The 17,542-nt window shown below is 35.3% G+C and overlaps 1 protein-coding gene and 1 long non-coding RNA gene across 7 annotated transcripts in view; one reads left to right on the forward strand and one right to left on the reverse strand.

Moving 5' to 3' along the window:
- FBXW7 (F-box and WD repeat domain containing 7) overlaps positions 1 to 17,542 on the forward strand; it is a 231,921-nt gene that overhangs the window by 80,445 nt on the left and 133,934 nt on the right. For 2 of the 6 annotated variants that reach the window (XM_078366388.1, XM_078366391.1), the window contains one exon: positions 8,212 to 8,308. The exons of the other annotated variants lie outside the window; for them this stretch is intronic. The gene's annotated coding sequence lies outside the window, so the exon portion shown is untranslated. The remainder of the gene's footprint in view (positions 1 to 8,211; positions 8,309 to 17,542) is intronic. 6 annotated transcript variants of the gene reach the window in all.
- LOC118152180 (uncharacterized) lies at positions 3,216 to 17,215 on the reverse strand. The gene is made up of 3 exons (XR_004740599.3): positions 16,909 to 17,215; positions 4,927 to 4,969; positions 3,216 to 3,476 (listed from the first exon to the last, which is right to left on the reverse strand). It is a non-coding gene; the product is annotated as an uncharacterized LOC118152180 (long non-coding RNA).

Below are 17,542 nucleotides of genomic sequence, written 5' to 3' on the forward strand. Positions count from 1 at the left end.
TTATGTTATAGTATCCATGGAAATTTAGCAGTGGAAAAGGCTAAACAACATTCATGATGTTGGTAAATTTTAATTGTGTTATAAATAAGGAAAAGACATAGTTGAGAGTTACCTCCAATTGTTTATATCAAATGTAATTCTTAATAGGATTTTGGTGACCTATTTATGGCTGAATTAAGGCAAAATAGCTTTTATATCATATCCTATTCTTTCCTCTTCCCTTCTCTTGTTCTGTATTCTTACTATCATAATAATTGAGTATACATTAATTTTAAGTATTTGTATTTTAAATAGGGTTTTAATATCAGTAGAGACTTGCTTTTTTTTTTTTCTTCAAGGTAAGTACCTTTTAAACTACTCATTTGTCACTAGAGTCAGTAGAGGTTTCCGTATATAATAGGTAACAGCTTCTCAGGGCATGTCTTACTTTGCTGCTCTGCTGATCCATAATATACCTTGGAGACATTGGTTCTGGTTATCTGACTAGAACAATTAAACCGTTCGTCATTAGATGGATCTTTGCTTACTAATCTTACTCAGAAAGGCTCAGCTGTACTCGGATTATTCTAATAGCCTTACTGTTTTTGCACCAATGTCTGCAAATTGTTGAACAGTAATGCTGACCCCTTTTTCTTCCAATAAAGTTATTACAGTAACCACATCATTGCAGAGAATATTCCCCACCCCACATCCCCCGCTGGTCAGTAATAACATCCAAGAGCACTGAGAATATTTCTTAAAAGTTTTTCTTTTTAGTATTCACTTCTTTAATGAAAAACTTAATTCCGATTAAGCCACATACATAGACATTTTGACTTCATTATTATGAATACCTGAGATTTCCAAATTCTCTTTAACTGTCTTCACATAATTTCCAGTCTGTTATTCTAAGTAATCACAGCTGTTTATTTTTTCTACTTTTGTTCCCTCTTCATGGGCTGCCTTGTGTTTCTACAGTTTCATCAGTTTCCTGTTTTGAGAGATTTCTAGTACAAATTCACATTTCCCCATCCTTGTTTATCCAAGGTCCTTCCTGGTAATTTTAATCTTTTTGATCTGTTTCATTCTGCATGTTAATTATTTGGACCCATTCTCCTGTGTTCAAATGACCAGTCCTATCCCTACTTCTCTTATTCCTTTTTCATTTCATATTTTATAACCTTTTTTTCTTCAGTATTTCTTAAAGAATAAAATGTTTTGATTTCAAAAGCTTATTATTTCTATTTTTAACCTTAGCCTTTCTTTCCTATACCATTTTTCTTCTTTATGTTCCATGCTGGGTTCTCTGCCTTATCAGAGTTAATCTTGAAAAAGACCTTACCTCCTTCCCATTATCTCCAAGGTTGTTTGATTTATAGTCCATTATAGGTGTCTCCAATTTCTCAATTCTTACTCAGCTGCTTTCTTAAGTTTGACTATTATTTCTACCAGTGTTCTGCTTTCTTAAATGTGAGTACCACATTTCTTACTTAACCAGGTAGGTAAACATTAGTTGGATGGATCTGGCTGTAAACATGCTGTTATTTCCAAGATAAAATTGAGTTCCAAATGGCTAAACTTTTCTTTCTACTTTTCTTCCTTTTCTGTCTTTTTTAACATTTGTTATGTTGCTGCTTCTTAACATTCATTTCTCCTTTGCCTTTCTTTAATAAACCTTACTGGTTTTTCTCCTCTAAATGTTTGTTTTCTTTGTTACTGCTTTCTTCTTTTATATACCACTTGTATATAAATTGGGGTCAAGCTTTGCTCTGAGCTCTTTCTCATTATACACCATTTTGAGGAGATAGTCTCTGTGTTCATTATGTAGACTATCACAAATTTGTGATGACTCATAAATACCACATTTTTCTTCACGACCTGTTTTACTACTATCTCGTTATGCCATTAGCACCCCAAAATTTTTATTTCCCAAGTGGAAAAGTTTGTCTTGTACAATGCTCGATATATGGTTGGAACTAAGTAAATGCTTTTTGAATCATGAACGAACTCCTTATCTAAGCTGTCCAATCCATTCAGTTTTTCTTTTTTTTTCTTAAGATAAAGGTTTTAACCATTCACCTATTCTCATGTCGCAAGCCCTGTAATATCTCTAATTTTTGTCTACACTTGTTAACATTAGTTATCATATTTTAGTCCTAAATTTGACTAGTGAGGAAGATGACATTTTCATTTGCAGATGGTAGAAATGAGGATCTCAGAGAATGTGATTTCCTTTTGGTTTTATGGATAGCGGTAGAGTTGAAATCTAAAACTAAGTTTCTGATGACATGGTTCCTGGTTCCTAGTTTTCACAGAAAACCCCCTCCCCCCTCCCCCCTCCCCCCTCCTCCCTCCTTCCTTTTAGACAGAGAATCTCATGGTGTCACCCAGGCTGGAGTACAGTGGTGTGATTTCTCGGCTCACTGCAACCTCGGTCTTCTGGGTTCCAGCCGTTCTCATGCATCAGTCTCAAAGTAGCTGGGATTACAGGTGCCCACCACCACACCCAGCTAATTTTTGTATTTTTAGTGTAGACGGAGTTTCACCATGTTGACCAGGCTGGTCTTGAACTCCTGGCCTAAGTGATCTGCCTGCTTCAGTCTCCCAAAGTGTTGGGATTACAGGCATGAGCCACCACACCTGGCCAAAAACATTCTTTGTAATGATACAGTTAATATGCCAGATAAGAAATTACTTAGTGTGTTATGTGAGATTTAAAAAAAAAAAGAGAAAACTGGAAGTAGAAGTACTTTAAATTCTTGTCTGATGAGGTGAAGATTTTAACTTGGTGGAAGGAATAGAAATCAAGGATGTGAGAAATTTTTCATTAATTAGAATTTAGAGATTCTTCTTTTAAGGATGCAGTGATGCTAGTGAAGTAGTTGAGTGAACCATCTTTCACATAGCAACTATAAAATCTGGACAAAATATTGAAAGAAAAACTTTAACTGTTTTAAAAGCAATGTAAAGTAACCACAAAAGGCAGAAACCAGATGAGAGCCTCTAATTGCAATGTGTAGTTGTATGTTTGTGGCTTTCTTGCCTTAGGGTGCATTTTAGCCTCCTGTTGTTCCAGTGACATAGGAAAGAAGTTAGGGCTAGCCTAGCAGTTGGAAATTTGCTCAGGGGAATCCTGGAAGCAAGAAGTAAGATCCAAAATCTGAATGGAAACTCTGTCCAGATCGTAGCTAATCACGAAACTATACATGCATAGGCAGACCCCAGGGGACCCAGTGTAAAAACAGGTAGAAACAAGAGTGGAATCTGCTCTTGAAAGAATTAAACCATATAAGATTCATATTTGCTTCTTTTTTTGACAGAACATGTTGTTGACAAAGAGTTAAAATTTAGGGAAGAAACAATGAAAGCAAGATAACATCAGAGGATGTGGGCCACACATCTGAGTATAATCTCTGCCCAATTCCTTCTTGACCACCAGACTACCGAGGTGCAGAGGGAATCCCCTGGGCATCAGGTTAGATAGAAGAAGGAAGCAGCTGGAAGGTGAAACAACTAAGTAAAATCATTGTTGCTTACCACAAGAGAGACACACAGTAAGTCCTCACTTAAAGTTATTGGCAGGTTCTTGGAATCTGTTTTTAACTGAAACAATGTATAAAAAATATTTTTTTCTCCTCAATTTAATAGCAAAACAATATTAAAGGAAATGACAATGTTTAAGGATCTTGGTATATGTTGTTTTGCTTCAGGTTGCAGTTTCCAAGAACCTTGTCAATGATACCAACTGAGGACTTACTGAAGTTTGCAGTTTTAGTCCATACAAGCCCATTAGAATCATACAACACAAAAACCAAATGTTCTTTGAAAGACTGCAACAAAATCCTGTCGCTATAATATGTTATTTACAATATCTGTTTTCAACCAAAAATTACTAGATATGCAAAGAAAGTGGAAATATGACTCATTCTCAGGTAAAGAAAATCAGTTCAATAGAAATTAACCCTGAGTAGTATAGCTAGATATTGGATTTAGCAGGCAAATACTTTAAAATAGCGCTAAATATAATCAGAAGAATTTAAGGAATCCTGTGTTCAAAAGGATTAAAGAAAAATACAGTCACCCCTCTGTTTCCATGGTGCCTGCATTTGCAGATTCAACCAATCATGGATCAAAAATAGTTGTGAAAAAACATAATAAGAATTTACAGTACAACAATAAAAATAATGCAAATTGAAAACAATAAAGTCTTGTTGAGTGAACAGATAGAAGATCAAAACAGAGAAATATACTATAAGGCAGAGAATTTTAGGGTTGAGATCAGTAACTGGAATGAAATTTTATGTGACAGAGTCTCGTTCTGTTGTCCAGGCTGGAATGCAGTGGCGTGATCTCAGCTCTCTGCAACCTCGGCCTCCTGGGTTGAAGTGATTCTTTTGCTTCAGCCTCCAAAGTAACTGGGATTACAGACCTGCACCACCGTGCCCAGCTAATTTTTGTATTTTTTGTAGAGACAGGGTCTCGCCATGTTGGCCAGGCTGGTCTCAAACTCGAACTCCCAGTCTCAGGTGATCTACCTACCTCGGCCTCCCAAAGTGTTGGGATTACAGGTATGAGCCACTGTGCCCAGACATTAAATTTAATTAAACTAGCAAAACAGTTGTTTGGAGATGGCAAAAGAATCAGTTAAAGATAGATTAGTAAAAGTCATCTATTGGAAAGAGAAAGAATGGGGAAAAATAAGCAGAGTTTGAGAGACCTTTGGGGTAATACAGTGTTTGAACATCCATCTAAATGGAGTCTCAGATGGAGAATAAATAATGGCTTGAAAACCCCCAACATTGGTGGAAAGTATCAATTTACATATTGAGGAAGTTCAGCAAACTTCAAGCAGTATGATAAACATACACAAAAAACACATAAAAGCACATAAGTGGTCAAATTGCTCAATACCAGAGAATTTCTTGAAAGTAGCCAGAAATAACTTACCAGAAACAATGGCGACCTCTAGTCATGGATATGGTGTATTCAGCTGAAAGACAAAAAGCTATCAAATAAGAATTCTGTGTTCAGCTAGAAGTGAAGGTAAGATAAATACATGTTCAGATAAGCCAAAACTGGGAAATTTTTCATCAGCCAACCACCATTACAGGCAATTTTAAAGGAATTAATTTCAAGGGAAATGGTACTAGTAACATCAAAACTGGTAAATACATAATTTACTTTAATTTTTATAACTATAAACTATATTTTTTCTTATTTTAAAAATGATTACCTGTGACTTGAAGCAAAAATTTTGATGCTATATTATTGGGTTTATAATGGAGTTTGAGAATTGACATACGATATTTAACATGTATGTTATGAAATGACATGCAAATTCATGTATTAAACAATAGTCTTTTGAACATGGTACATCTCATTAGGGTTATTATTTAATTTTAATAATGTATAAGAAAACTTTAAAGTGTGGTAAAATACATGAAAATTTGCCATTTTCATGTACGATTTAGTGGCACATGACATTCACAATGTTGTTCATTCATTACTACTTTTAATACATTCACTGTGTTGTTCATTCATTTCTACTTTTTCCAGAAGTTTTCTTTTCTTTTCTTTTTTTTAAGAGGGAGTTTCGCTCTTGTTACCCAGGCTGGAGTGCTATGGCGTGATCTCGGCTCACTGCAGCCTCCGCCTCCTGGGAACAGGCAATTCTCCTGCCTTAGCTTCCTGAGTAGCTGGGATTACAGGCACGCGCCACCGTGCCCAGCTAATTTTTTGTATTTTTAGTAGAGACGGGGTTTCACCATGTTGACCAGGATGGTCTTGATCTCTTGACCTCGTGATCCACCCGTCTTGTCCTTCCAAAGTGCTGGGATTACAGGCATGAGCCACCACGCCCGGCCTTTCCAGAACTTTTCTATCATTTCAAATAGAAATTCTGTACCTACTAAGCAGTAAATTCCCATTTCTCTTTCCCTAGTCCTTGGCAATATCTAATCTACTTTCTGAATTTGCCTATATATAGTAGTCCCCCTTATCTACAGTTTTGCTTTCTGCAGTTTTAGTTATCCATGGTTCTCCATGGTCTGAAAATCGGTGATTATAGTACAATAAGATATTTTCAGAGACCGAGAGACCACAGTCATATAATTTTATTACAGTATAATTGTTTTTTTAATTAATTATTGTTAATCTCTTTGCCCAATTTACAGATTAAACTAGTAAGTATATATGTATAGGAAAAGACATAGTGTATATAGAGTTTGGTCCTAACTGTGGTTTCAAGCATTCACTGGGGATTCTTGGAACATATGCTCTGTGGATAACTGGGAGACTAGTGTACTTCCTGTTGAGCCCCTTGGTTTGGAATCACTGCGGTATGAATATAAGAGCAGCCTGCCTATGTTGTCACTCTCCATTGATCACCAGAGTGAATGAGTTAATTGCTGTCTATAAAGAGTCTTGGAATGACTAATGAGTTTGCTCTGTGTATGTATACATAAAACAGTATGGCTACTGTTGTAGCTGATTTGGCTATGGTATTGTAGTACCTTATTTGCTTCAAAGAGATGGAGTAGTGGTAAAATCTGGTTTACTTAGTGGAAGCTAGTGTAAAAATGGGTTCTCTCTTTTATTGAATTAGCTTGATTGGAAAAAGTGGAAGTGCTGATGGTTTTGAAAATATGATGATAATGATGCCATCCTTCTGGTTTCAGTATTTTGTAGCACTTGTGGTAGATTAAATGCTGGTGTTGGTAGTAAAGTTATGCTGTGGTTATAGTCTGAACTAGCTGTTTTGGGTAGTAACTTAGACATAGGGAATACCACTTTCCTAGGCAGGGCTCTTCACCTCTCCTAGAGAGCCATTTCACTGCACGTTGGAGCAAATATACAGAGAGGAAGTAGCTAGACCATAATTTCTACGAATTAGGTCAGTTGGGGAACAATTGTGGTTGTGTATTAGGGCTGTATTAGTTTTACTTTCAGTTGTGCTATAAAGTGGAGAAAATTGAATTGCTTATTTATCTCTTATTTACGGTAGAACTTTCTTGTGGTCCGTAGAAGTGGCATAGCAAGCTGAACATAGCTGGGTTGGTTCTTGATTACAAGATCCTACCCCCAACCACCTTTTTTTCCTTCCTAGTTTCTTGTATTCATACTGCAAGCTCTTTTTCTCAGTTAGAAGTAAGTTCACTCTTAATAGAGCTGGTTTCCAAAGGAATTTTATGTGTGTCATACTGTTTGATTCTCTCTTAAAAGTAGATATGGGACTGTGGTAACAATCCGACATGATGTTAACTGTGCTCTCATTTTTAAATGTGCAAATGGTTGTGTTTGAAATGGTGGCTTGTCTGATACAATATTGGTTGACAAGACATATCTGACCTAGAGCCTAGATGTGTTGGCTTCTTAATAGTCTCTGTGCCATGCTGGATGATGTATATCTGGATCATTCTTTTTAGTTGACGAAGATGATACATATCGTATACCTCTTGAGAGTTAGGAATGTAAAGGCAAGTGAAAAATTTACTAGATGCTCTTAAAAGATGAAAATAGATGTGTTCCGTCACTAGTATAGTTTCTTTTTGAACACTGTGTCAATCTGTTTAAAAAGTATATTTTAAACATCAAATTAAAAAAAATTTCCTTAACTGACTTTATTTTTTTAATAGGGGTGGGGAAGATATGAGTAGAAGAGAAATGCACTGGAAACTGAGTACCACTACCCTTTTTTCTTTACCTTCTATTCAAAAATCTTTCTTAAATTCTACAGTATCAGTGTAACAATTTTTATCTTTTCAGCTGTCTTTGAGATTCTTTACTTTGTCTCCAGACTGTTAGGATTCTACTAGAGAAGTTGTTTTTAGATTTTAATTTCTCTGCTCCATTTTCACCTTTTTAATTAAAAAAATCCAGTTTTATTGAGTTCTAATTAATGCATAATTTGTTGAGTTTTGACATACATGTGTACTCATGAAGCTATCACCATAATGTATATATCCAATGAATATATATATCACCCTCAAAAGCCTCTTGGTAATCTCTTCCCTCCCCACTTCCCGGGCAATCACTGATTTGCTTTCTGTTACTGTAGGTTTGTTTGCATTTTCTTGAGTGTTACGTAGGTAGAATTATGTAATGTGTCTTCTCTTTTGTCTGACTTCTTTAAACCTTAACTCAATATATTTGAGATTTGTCTATGTTGTTGGATGAATAATCAATACTTTTTTTTGTTTGTTTTTGAGATGGAGTTTTGCTCTTGTTACCCAGGCTGGAGTGCAGTGGCGCGATTTCGGCTCACCGCAACCCCCGCTTCTGGGTTCAGGCAATTCTCCTGCCTCAGCCTCCTGAGTAGCTGGGATTACAGGTACGTGCCACCATGCCCAGGTAATTTTTTGCATTTTTAGTAGAGACGGGGTTTCACCATGTTGACCAGGATGGTCTTGATCTCTTGACCTTGTGATCCACCCGCCTCAGCCTCCCAAAGTGCTGGGATTACAGGCGTGAGCCACCACGTCCGGCCATGTTTTTTTAACTAGGGAACAGTATTTCATTTTTAGTGTATATTACAATTTGTTTTTTGCCTGTTTCCATTTAGCTATTATTACTGGATAGGGTTATTAACAGTTATTGACTATTATGAATAAAGTGGTCACAGTGTTTGTGTGTGGTTTTGTTATGTGGACTTGTGCTTTTATTTCTCTTGTAAGTGGAATGACTGAGTCATATAGTAGGTGTATGTTTACCTTTATAAGACAATGCCAAACTTTTCCAAACAGTTTCTATCAGTTTATATTACCACTCGCAATGTATGAGCATTGCAGTTTTTTCACATCCTCAGAATTCTTGGTATGGTCAGTATTTTATTTGTTTTAGTAGCTATATAATAATGTCTTATTGTGGTATTCATTAATTATTAGGAAAATGTGAAGTATGTTGAACATTGTTACCTATGCTTGTTTGCCATTCACATATCTTTTTTTTTTGAGACCCACTCTTACTCTGTCGCCAGGCTGCAGGATGGAGTGATATATCTTTTTTTTTTGTTGAAGTATTTTCTCAAATCTTTTACTTACTCATGTACTTATTTATTTATTTTAAATAAGGCAGAGTCTTGCTCTCTCTCAGGCTGGAGTGCAGTGGTATGGTCATAGCTCACTGCAGCCTTGAACTCCTGAACTCAAGTGATCCTCCTACCTCAGCCTCCTGAGTAGCTGGGACTACAGGTGTGTACTATGACACTCAGCTAATTTTGTTTTTTAAGCTTTGTTTTTTTTAAAACATAGGGTCTGACTGTTGCCCAGGCTGGTCTCAAACTTCTGGCCTTAAGCCGTCCTTCCACTTGAGCCTCCAAAAGTGCTGGGATTACAGGCATGAGCCACAGCACCTGACTAGTTAATTTTTTTATTTTATTGTTTGTCTTATTATTGAATTATAAGAGTTCTTTATGTGTTCTAAATACTAGTCCTTTGAATAACTGTTTGCAGATTTTTTTGTTTGTGGCTTGCCTTTTTTTTCTTTACCAGTTTCTTCTCAAGTTCAAAAGTCTTTTGTTTTGATGAATACACGTTTATATTTTTTCTTTCATATATCATGCTTCTTGTATTGTATTTTGGTAGGCCAAATAATGATTTCTGAAAGATGTCCACATCCTAATTTCCAAAAGCTGTGTGTATATTACCTGACATGGCTCTAGGACTTTTCATATATGATTAAGTTAAGGATCTTTAAATGGGACAGTTATCCAGGTGAGCCCAGAGTAATCAGAGAGTCTTTGTAAGAGGGAGGCAAAACCAATCAGGGCAGAATTGATGAATGACTGCAGCAGAGGTTGGAATGATGTGCTTTGAAGATGAAGGGGTCATGAGCTAAGGCCATGAACTAATAAATTTGTGTTGCTTTACACCAAGTTTATAGTAATTTCTTACAACAGCCAGTATAGATTTTGGTACCTTTAAGTGGAATGGTGCTGTAACAAATACTTAAGGTGAAAGTGGCTTTGAAATTGGGGTATTGGCAGAAGCTGGTAGAATTTTGAGGAAGGTGATAGAGAAAGCCTGTACAATGGTACAGCCCCTATTGGGGTTGGTGAGGCCCCAGAAGGAGGTGAGGAGCACAGTAGAGAAAATGTGTATCATGTTAGAGAATACCTAAATCATCATAAAGAGACTGTTGGTTGGTGGAAATGTGAATGTTAAAGATGCTGCTGCTTGTGGAGGCTCTGAAGGACTTGAGGAAGATGTTATTGGAAACCGAAGTAAAGGGGATCCTTGTTTAGACTGTAATAGAAAGCTTACCTGAATTCTGTCCTATAGTTATGTAACTAAGTCTTCTGTGTTCCCTGGGTATAGCAGCAGTCATTTATGTATACATTTGCAGTTCTATTCTGTACTTATTATTTAGTATTTTAATTAAAGTGACAGATCTATATTTTTATAAAATAAATTTATATTTTAAAAATTCATATTTAGAACAAATATCTTGGTAGACTATATATATACTTATTCTTGAGATATTATCATTATAAAAGTTTTTTACAGCTTACTTTTGAATAAATGGATATGTAAAAGTAATTTCTTTTTAAACCTTTAATTTCTGGATTTCCTGATGACTTCTTTAAAAAGAATAATTTTAAAAAATGCATTTTAATTTATAACTATAATGATTATTTAAGGAAATACATATGTTAGTTTTATTTAGATATGCTCATTTTTTATTGAAGAAAGTTATTTGGAAAGTGGAAGTATGTTGTTTGGTAGAGTAATTTCAAATGGTAGCTCTTGTTAATGGCTGATATTTATTAGTGGATACAACTTAAACATATCCATATATTCAGTCTTTGTTCTTATCTTTCAGATCTTTTTCTTCTGCATTTTAGGCTTTTGGTTTGTTTGTTTTTTGGAAGGAGGATATATAAAAACGTAATTATTACTATATTTTTAGCCATTGACAAGTTGAAATTCAGTGTTTAATTTTTTTTTTTTTAAAAAGAACTGATTAGTATGGAATTCCTAAATATGATAGTTCCCTCTTCTGTCGTTTCAGAGCTATTGCACCCTGTTTAATTTTTTTGCATTCAGTTCAACCAGTGTTTGAAAATTACCAATAGACTTAAAGTACTTCTCTGGATTTAGAAGAGCTCCTATGTCTGATGCTATACTGCTAGTATTTCTGTTCAAGTTGGACTTTGAAATAGTCATTATCAAAAGTTATTTGTAGGCAAAAGAAAAAAGAACAAAAAGAAAAAAGTTATTTGTAGGAAATATTGAAGATTAAGTGAGGTACAAGGTAAGTGACACAGTGAAGAAACACAGAGAATTTCAGAATATGAGACACCTAACGTGGTTTCCGCAAATTAGTGGCATAAAAAAAGAAAAAGAAAAGAAAAAGAAGGCTTAGGGAGTTATTCTCCAGTAAAAGATATAAGAAACAGTACTTTGGATTCTGTTTAGATCAAATTAATTAGTAAAGACATGTTTAAAGTAAGATGGGGAATTTGAATATTGACTGGTGTTACTTAATATCATGGAAGTATACTTAATTTGAATGTGTATAGTAACTTTGTGAGTGTGAAAGGCAGTGGCCAGATTATTTAATGATATATAGTGATGTATATGGATGAGGGAAATAATGATGTGACGTCTGGAATTTATTTTAAAATACCTTGAAAAAAAATGAATAAAAGATAGATAAAGGAATATTGCTAATATTTTAGTACCTGGTAAATATAGTGATGGTAGATATATAGAGGTTCATTATTCTCTTTTCTCCACTTTTATATATATTTGAAAAATTTCATTAAAAACTTCTAAAAAATATTTTTTCTTTTAGAAACCAATACATACTAAAAAAAAATTCAAAATTTTGTCCATTGACCACATTTTTGCTGCCACCACTCTTTCAACATTTTAAAAATGTGCTTACATCTTTAAAAATTCGATTTACATTTCATTAAGAAAATGAGGCATTTCCTGGCCATTTCATTCCTCTTGTATTTTTTCTCCTTACCTGCTGTCACCATCTACTAAAGGTTTCTTTTGTTTTTTATGTACATTCTTCCTGAAATATAGAAGTCAAACAAGGCAGGAGAGAGTTTTTGCCTATTTTTGTATGGCCTCATCTTCCTTAGCTATACCTGCCTAGCATGTGGTAGGTGCTGAGTAAATATTTGAATGACTGAATGGATGACTGAGTAGATTGAATGGACCAGAGTTCTAGAAGACATGGGGTGACATGGGGTTTGGTTAAGGACAGAACCAAGGAGAACTCCTTTGAAAATTAAGTCTGTGGGATTTACAAGGGAAAATGTGGGCTAATACATCAGAAATTAGGATAAGAAATCATCTTGTCTGTTTGACTGCAAAGCCTTAATATGTCAAGCATTTAACATATTCTTAGCATAAAGTAATTAAGGTTTTATTTTTGAGGCGGAGTCCCGCTTTGTCACCCAGGCTGCAGTGCAATGGTGCTATCTTGGCTCACCGCAATTTCCGCCTCCCAGATTCAAGTGGTTCTCCTGCCTCAGCTTCCCGAGTAGCTGGGATTACAGGTATGTGCCACTACACCTGGCTAAATTTTTTTTTTTTTTTTTTTTTTGAGATGGGGCCACACTCTGCTGCCCAGGCTGGGGTATAGTGGAGTGATTTCAGCTCGCTGCGACCTCCGCCTCCTTGGTTCAGGCAGTTCTCTGCCTTAGCCTCCCAAGTAGCTGAGATTACAGGCATGTGCCACCATGCCCAGCTGATTTTTGTATTTTTAGTAGAGATGGGGTTTCACCATCAAGGCTGGCCTTGAACTCTGGACCTTGTGATCCACCCACCTCGGCCTCCCAAAGTGCTGGGATTACAGGTGTGAGCCACCGTGCCCGGCCAATTTTTTTTTGTATTTTTAGTAGAGAAGGGGTTTCGCCATGTTGGCCAGGCTGGTCTCAAACTCCTGACCTCAGGTGATCCACCTGCCTCATCCTCCCAAAGTGCTGGGATTACAGGTATGAGCCACTGCACCTGGACAGTAATTAAGTTTTTATACTGTAATTTCTCTAACTGTCGTTAATATATTCTTAAAAGTATTTTTCCTCCTAATTTTTTTATTACTGCAAGGCAGTCCCTTCTTGAGGTTCTATTTAAAGTTTATGTATTTCTTCTCAGGAAAAAACAATTACTTAAAACTAGTGATTTGTACAGGCAAGATGTGTTTTAGAAGGTGTTCTTATAATTTCTTTTTATATTAAAAATATAGAATGTCACATTTATCTTTTCCTAACACTGATCTTCTTTCTTTTTCATTGTGTAGTTACAAGCTAGATTTTTAAATTTTACTCCATGGACTACCATAGTTGTTCTGCTGCTTAAGATGTTAGTATTTAACACTACTGTGAGACATAGCTGATAACAATTGTGCTCAACAATGAAGATGACTAAAAGTTGGGTTTTAAAAATGACAGTGAAAATTCAGAAACATTTTAAACTTGAAAAAGTGAGTATTTTTTAAATCACTGCTTTAAAATTACTCAAGTTATTTTAATAACCAACACTGTACTTTGCATTTTTTTTGAGATGGAGTCTCCTTCTGTTGTCAGGCTGGAGTGCAGTGGTTCGATCTTGGCTCACTGCAGCCTCCACCTCCCTAATTCAAGTGGTTCCCCTGCCTCAGCCTCCCGAGTAGCTGGTACTGCAGGCGCATGCCACCGTATCCAGCTAAAATTCTTTTTTGGTATTTTTAGTAGAGACGGGATTTCACCATGTTGTCCAGGATGGTCTCTATCTCTTGATCTGCCTACCTCGGCCTCCCAAAGTGCTGGGATTACAGGTGTGAGCCACTGTGCTTGGCCCCAACACTGTATTTTAAGGAAAAAATGTGAGCAAAGATTCTTAGTGATTCTAAATTTGTTTTGCTCTCTGGACCTCTTTAAACGTTTAAAAATTATTGAACACTCCAAAAAGCTTTGATTTATGTGGGTTATATCTCTTAATATTTATCATATTAGAAAATAAAGCTGAGAAGTTTAAGCAGTTTTCATTTATTAAATTTATTTAAAACTAACAGCTAATTACATGTTCATACAATTAAAGTCTGGCTTGCAGAAAAACAGTTGGATTCTCATATCTGCTTTTCTGTTCAGTTTATTAGGATAGTACATGCTGTATACTCTGACAGAAACTTTGTGTATACTCAAGAGAGTAAAAAACATAAATAATATCTTAGTATTATTATAGAAATAATTTTGATCTTATAGATTCCATTTAAGTGTCTCAGGAACACCCAGCGTTCATATTTTGAAACTTGCTGGAATCATCTCTGTGATGCTATGTATTACGTGTGACAAATAGTGTTTTCAAATGAAACAATAATTTTCAAAATATAGTATCAGTTGCCTAAGTTTTTATTTGATTTTTTTTTTTTTTTTTTTTTTTTTGAGACAGGATCTTGCTCTGTCATCCAGGATGAAGTGCAGCCACGGCTTACTGTAGCCTTTACCTCCTGGACTCAAACGATCTTTACAGTTTAGATTCCCAAGTAGGTGGGACTATAGGCAAGTGCCACCATGCCCCGCTAATTTTTGTATGTTTTGTGGAAATAGAGTTCATCATATTGCCCAGGCTGCTCTCAAACTCTTGGGCTCAAGCAGTGTACTCACACCCAACTCAGCCTGTGGGAGCCAGATTCTTTGGTACATTTTTACCTTAGTGGAACTATAAAAATTAACTTATGCTTACTTATGCAAATAAATTTGAGCGCTGAGGAAGGATGTCATGTTTTAGTTTTTTGTTTATGGATTTCACATCTTTTAGACTATGATTTAAGAGGAGTGATCACCTTGTATCTTAAGGAAATGAAAATTATTTGATAGAAAAGGATTGTTAAATATTTTTAAAACAAGTTTTGACAGTTACTTGCCATTAAAGGGGAAAGCAACTTTAAAATGCATTAGTTTATTGAAGAAATACTCAAGATGTTTAATTGTCATTAGTGAGCAAGTATTAATGTTCTTTCCTCTTTTAAAACATATCTATACCCAGACAAAGTTTAAGTTTTTCAAAGCAATATTATGCTGCTTTTTTAGTAATTTTTTAAACCTTATCTTTGTTGGTTTGCCTTCCAGCTCTATCTATTTGCAACCTAAGAATCAATAGTAATGTACATCAGAGTAGCTGATGTGGAAGGAAAATGATAAATAATGAAAATACCCCATATTGCTTATACTCTCAGTTATAATTAATACAAGATCCAAGGGATATTGGTGTGGGGGATGAGGAAGAAGAAGCATTACAAGTCATGCTATTTCACAAGTATTCTGTAACTTCAAATCTTTTATTTCATAGTTTGAAACAATAGCGATGCAGACTGAATAGCTAGTAAGATAACTTACTTTCATTAATAGCAGTATGGCAGGGATTTTTAATTGATGCTTGTTGGTAATATTAGACACATGATGTATTTATAGGCTTTTGTTAATTAGAAAACTAATACAAATATCAAATTATTATGGGCAGGTTATAAATTTTTTTTGGCAACACAAATCCTACCAAGTTTTAAAGCCTGCTATCTTTTTACATTAGCATGATGTATTAATTTTTTCGTTACTACTCTTAGCCTCTTTACCCATTTGCTAGGAGTACATCAGCAGCACTAGGACATTTTTCCCTAATGTGTCTGACATGCATCTGAAAATGTGACAGAGGAGGGGGAGTATAGCTAGATTTTAGAAGTACTAAATCATTTAAGAAACTTAAACTGCAGATTTGGTAGTACTTCAGATATTCTACATAATGTGCTCTTTCGATGAATAGCTGTGTAGCAGCAGCATGGGAAAAGCAGAGTTCTTGGCAATACCAGCTGAATTGCATCTGCAGATGAGGATTTAAAATTCCGTGCAGCAGACAGTACCTCCAGCAGGCGAGTAAAAGGTTACTGCATTATTTTTCTTGTTTTTGTTTCCATAGCCTTTATCTATAAAGGATTTTTAATAAATGGAATGTGAAGTGCATGCCTGTTTTTAGATATTCTGGAAATTGATTTAAGTATAACATGAATATCAAAAGGGCAGTGCAAGGTGAAGGCAGAGGCAATGCTGGATCTTTTTCACTTTAAACCAGGGAAGAAATTGAGCATGTTACATACACAAATAAGAAACCTTTCAGTGCCACAGACAATAGGAAGTTAAAATACATACTTTAATTCAAGGTGTTTATTATTACATTTAGTTTTTAGACTGTCTTTCCCCAAAGTGGGTGCTATTACATTAGCAATCTTTGGTCTATGAATGTTCATTTAAGTTACAGTAATTTGAAGTATGATTATTTGAGAAGACCATAAAGTATTTGTATTAATGTGACCCTCCCTTGTCCTGGAAATTGTAATGTGGATTAATTATGTGGTGTAAACAAATATCTTTATACATTATTGGCAAAGGTAGAATGCTTAAATATAAAAGGTATTATAGTTGACAGACTTAATATTGTTGCTTCTGTTTTCAGGATGGCTTGTGGTTTTTAAAAAAAATCTTTTAAATGAAATGTAGATAAGCAAGTGGGAGAAAATTCAGTGTCAAAACAATGAGGTGTTTGATGGCTTTTTACTTATTGTCAATACCTACCTATATAGCCATATGTCCTTTTTTCTCATTAAAACTCTTATAACATTTATGATAGCAAGAGCCTCCTTGTATCCAGCTTGTTTATTATGTTATTATCTGCACCAGTATTTTTGCTATAGATTTTTATTGTTCATTACTTCTCAAGTCTACATAAAGTATTCAGAGGGAATTTTTTGCTTGCATATCTTATTCAGTTACCCTCCTACCCTCTCTTATCAGTCCTCAAAGATTTGTAATAGCTCCTGTCTACATTTTGTTTATTTTAAAATACTTAGGTCTATATTTTTGTATTATAGATTGAATAATAAGATTGAAAACAATTCTGTAAATTAATCTATAATATAGAAGTAAAATTTGTTGATTATTCTTACTGTGAGTGTTTGGCAGGCTTCTTGAATTGTAGAGTCATAAAAGGTCAGCAGTTCTGATTGGTAAGTTAAAGAATCCATCCAGTAATTTGCTCCCTGTTGTTTCTCAAAGCAATGCAGCAGCAGTTCTTTTCCAGATATTGAACGGTTCTTGAACAGTGTGTGTGGCAATGGGGAGGGGTGGAGCTCATTCCTGTTGGTTGTTGAAATAGTGTGCATTTACAGAGGGAACAGGTTGGATAGGCTGAGCTGAAGGAGTAGGCAAATAGATCTAAACTGATAGAAGACAGAAAGTGGTTAGTATAATTTTGGGGTGTCTTGAGTTTGTTCCCTTTTTAAGTACTAGGGCTTTAATATAGAACAATGTAAAATATTAAAGCACCTTACCTTCTTTCTAAAGAGTAGCTGGGAGACTTCTGTTTTTAATAATGAGTTTTTCTTGGTGATGACTTTGTGTCTGGCATCTTCTGTAGCAAAGCTGTTGTTTTATTCTTTCAGCAGTGTTTCTTTCAGCTAGAGAGCTGCAGAATGAGGCAGTTTGACAATTTCAGGTATATATGTGACATCACCAGTTCTGATTTTTTAAGTCAGATTCTCATCTAATGAGCAATCAATGTGTGGCTGTGGCTGCAGCATT

This window comes from Callithrix jacchus, chromosome 3 (assembly GCF_049354715.1).
Source record: "Callithrix jacchus isolate 240 chromosome 3, calJac240_pri, whole genome shotgun sequence".
Lineage (NCBI taxonomy): Eukaryota > Metazoa > Chordata > Mammalia > Primates > Cebidae > Callithrix > Callithrix jacchus.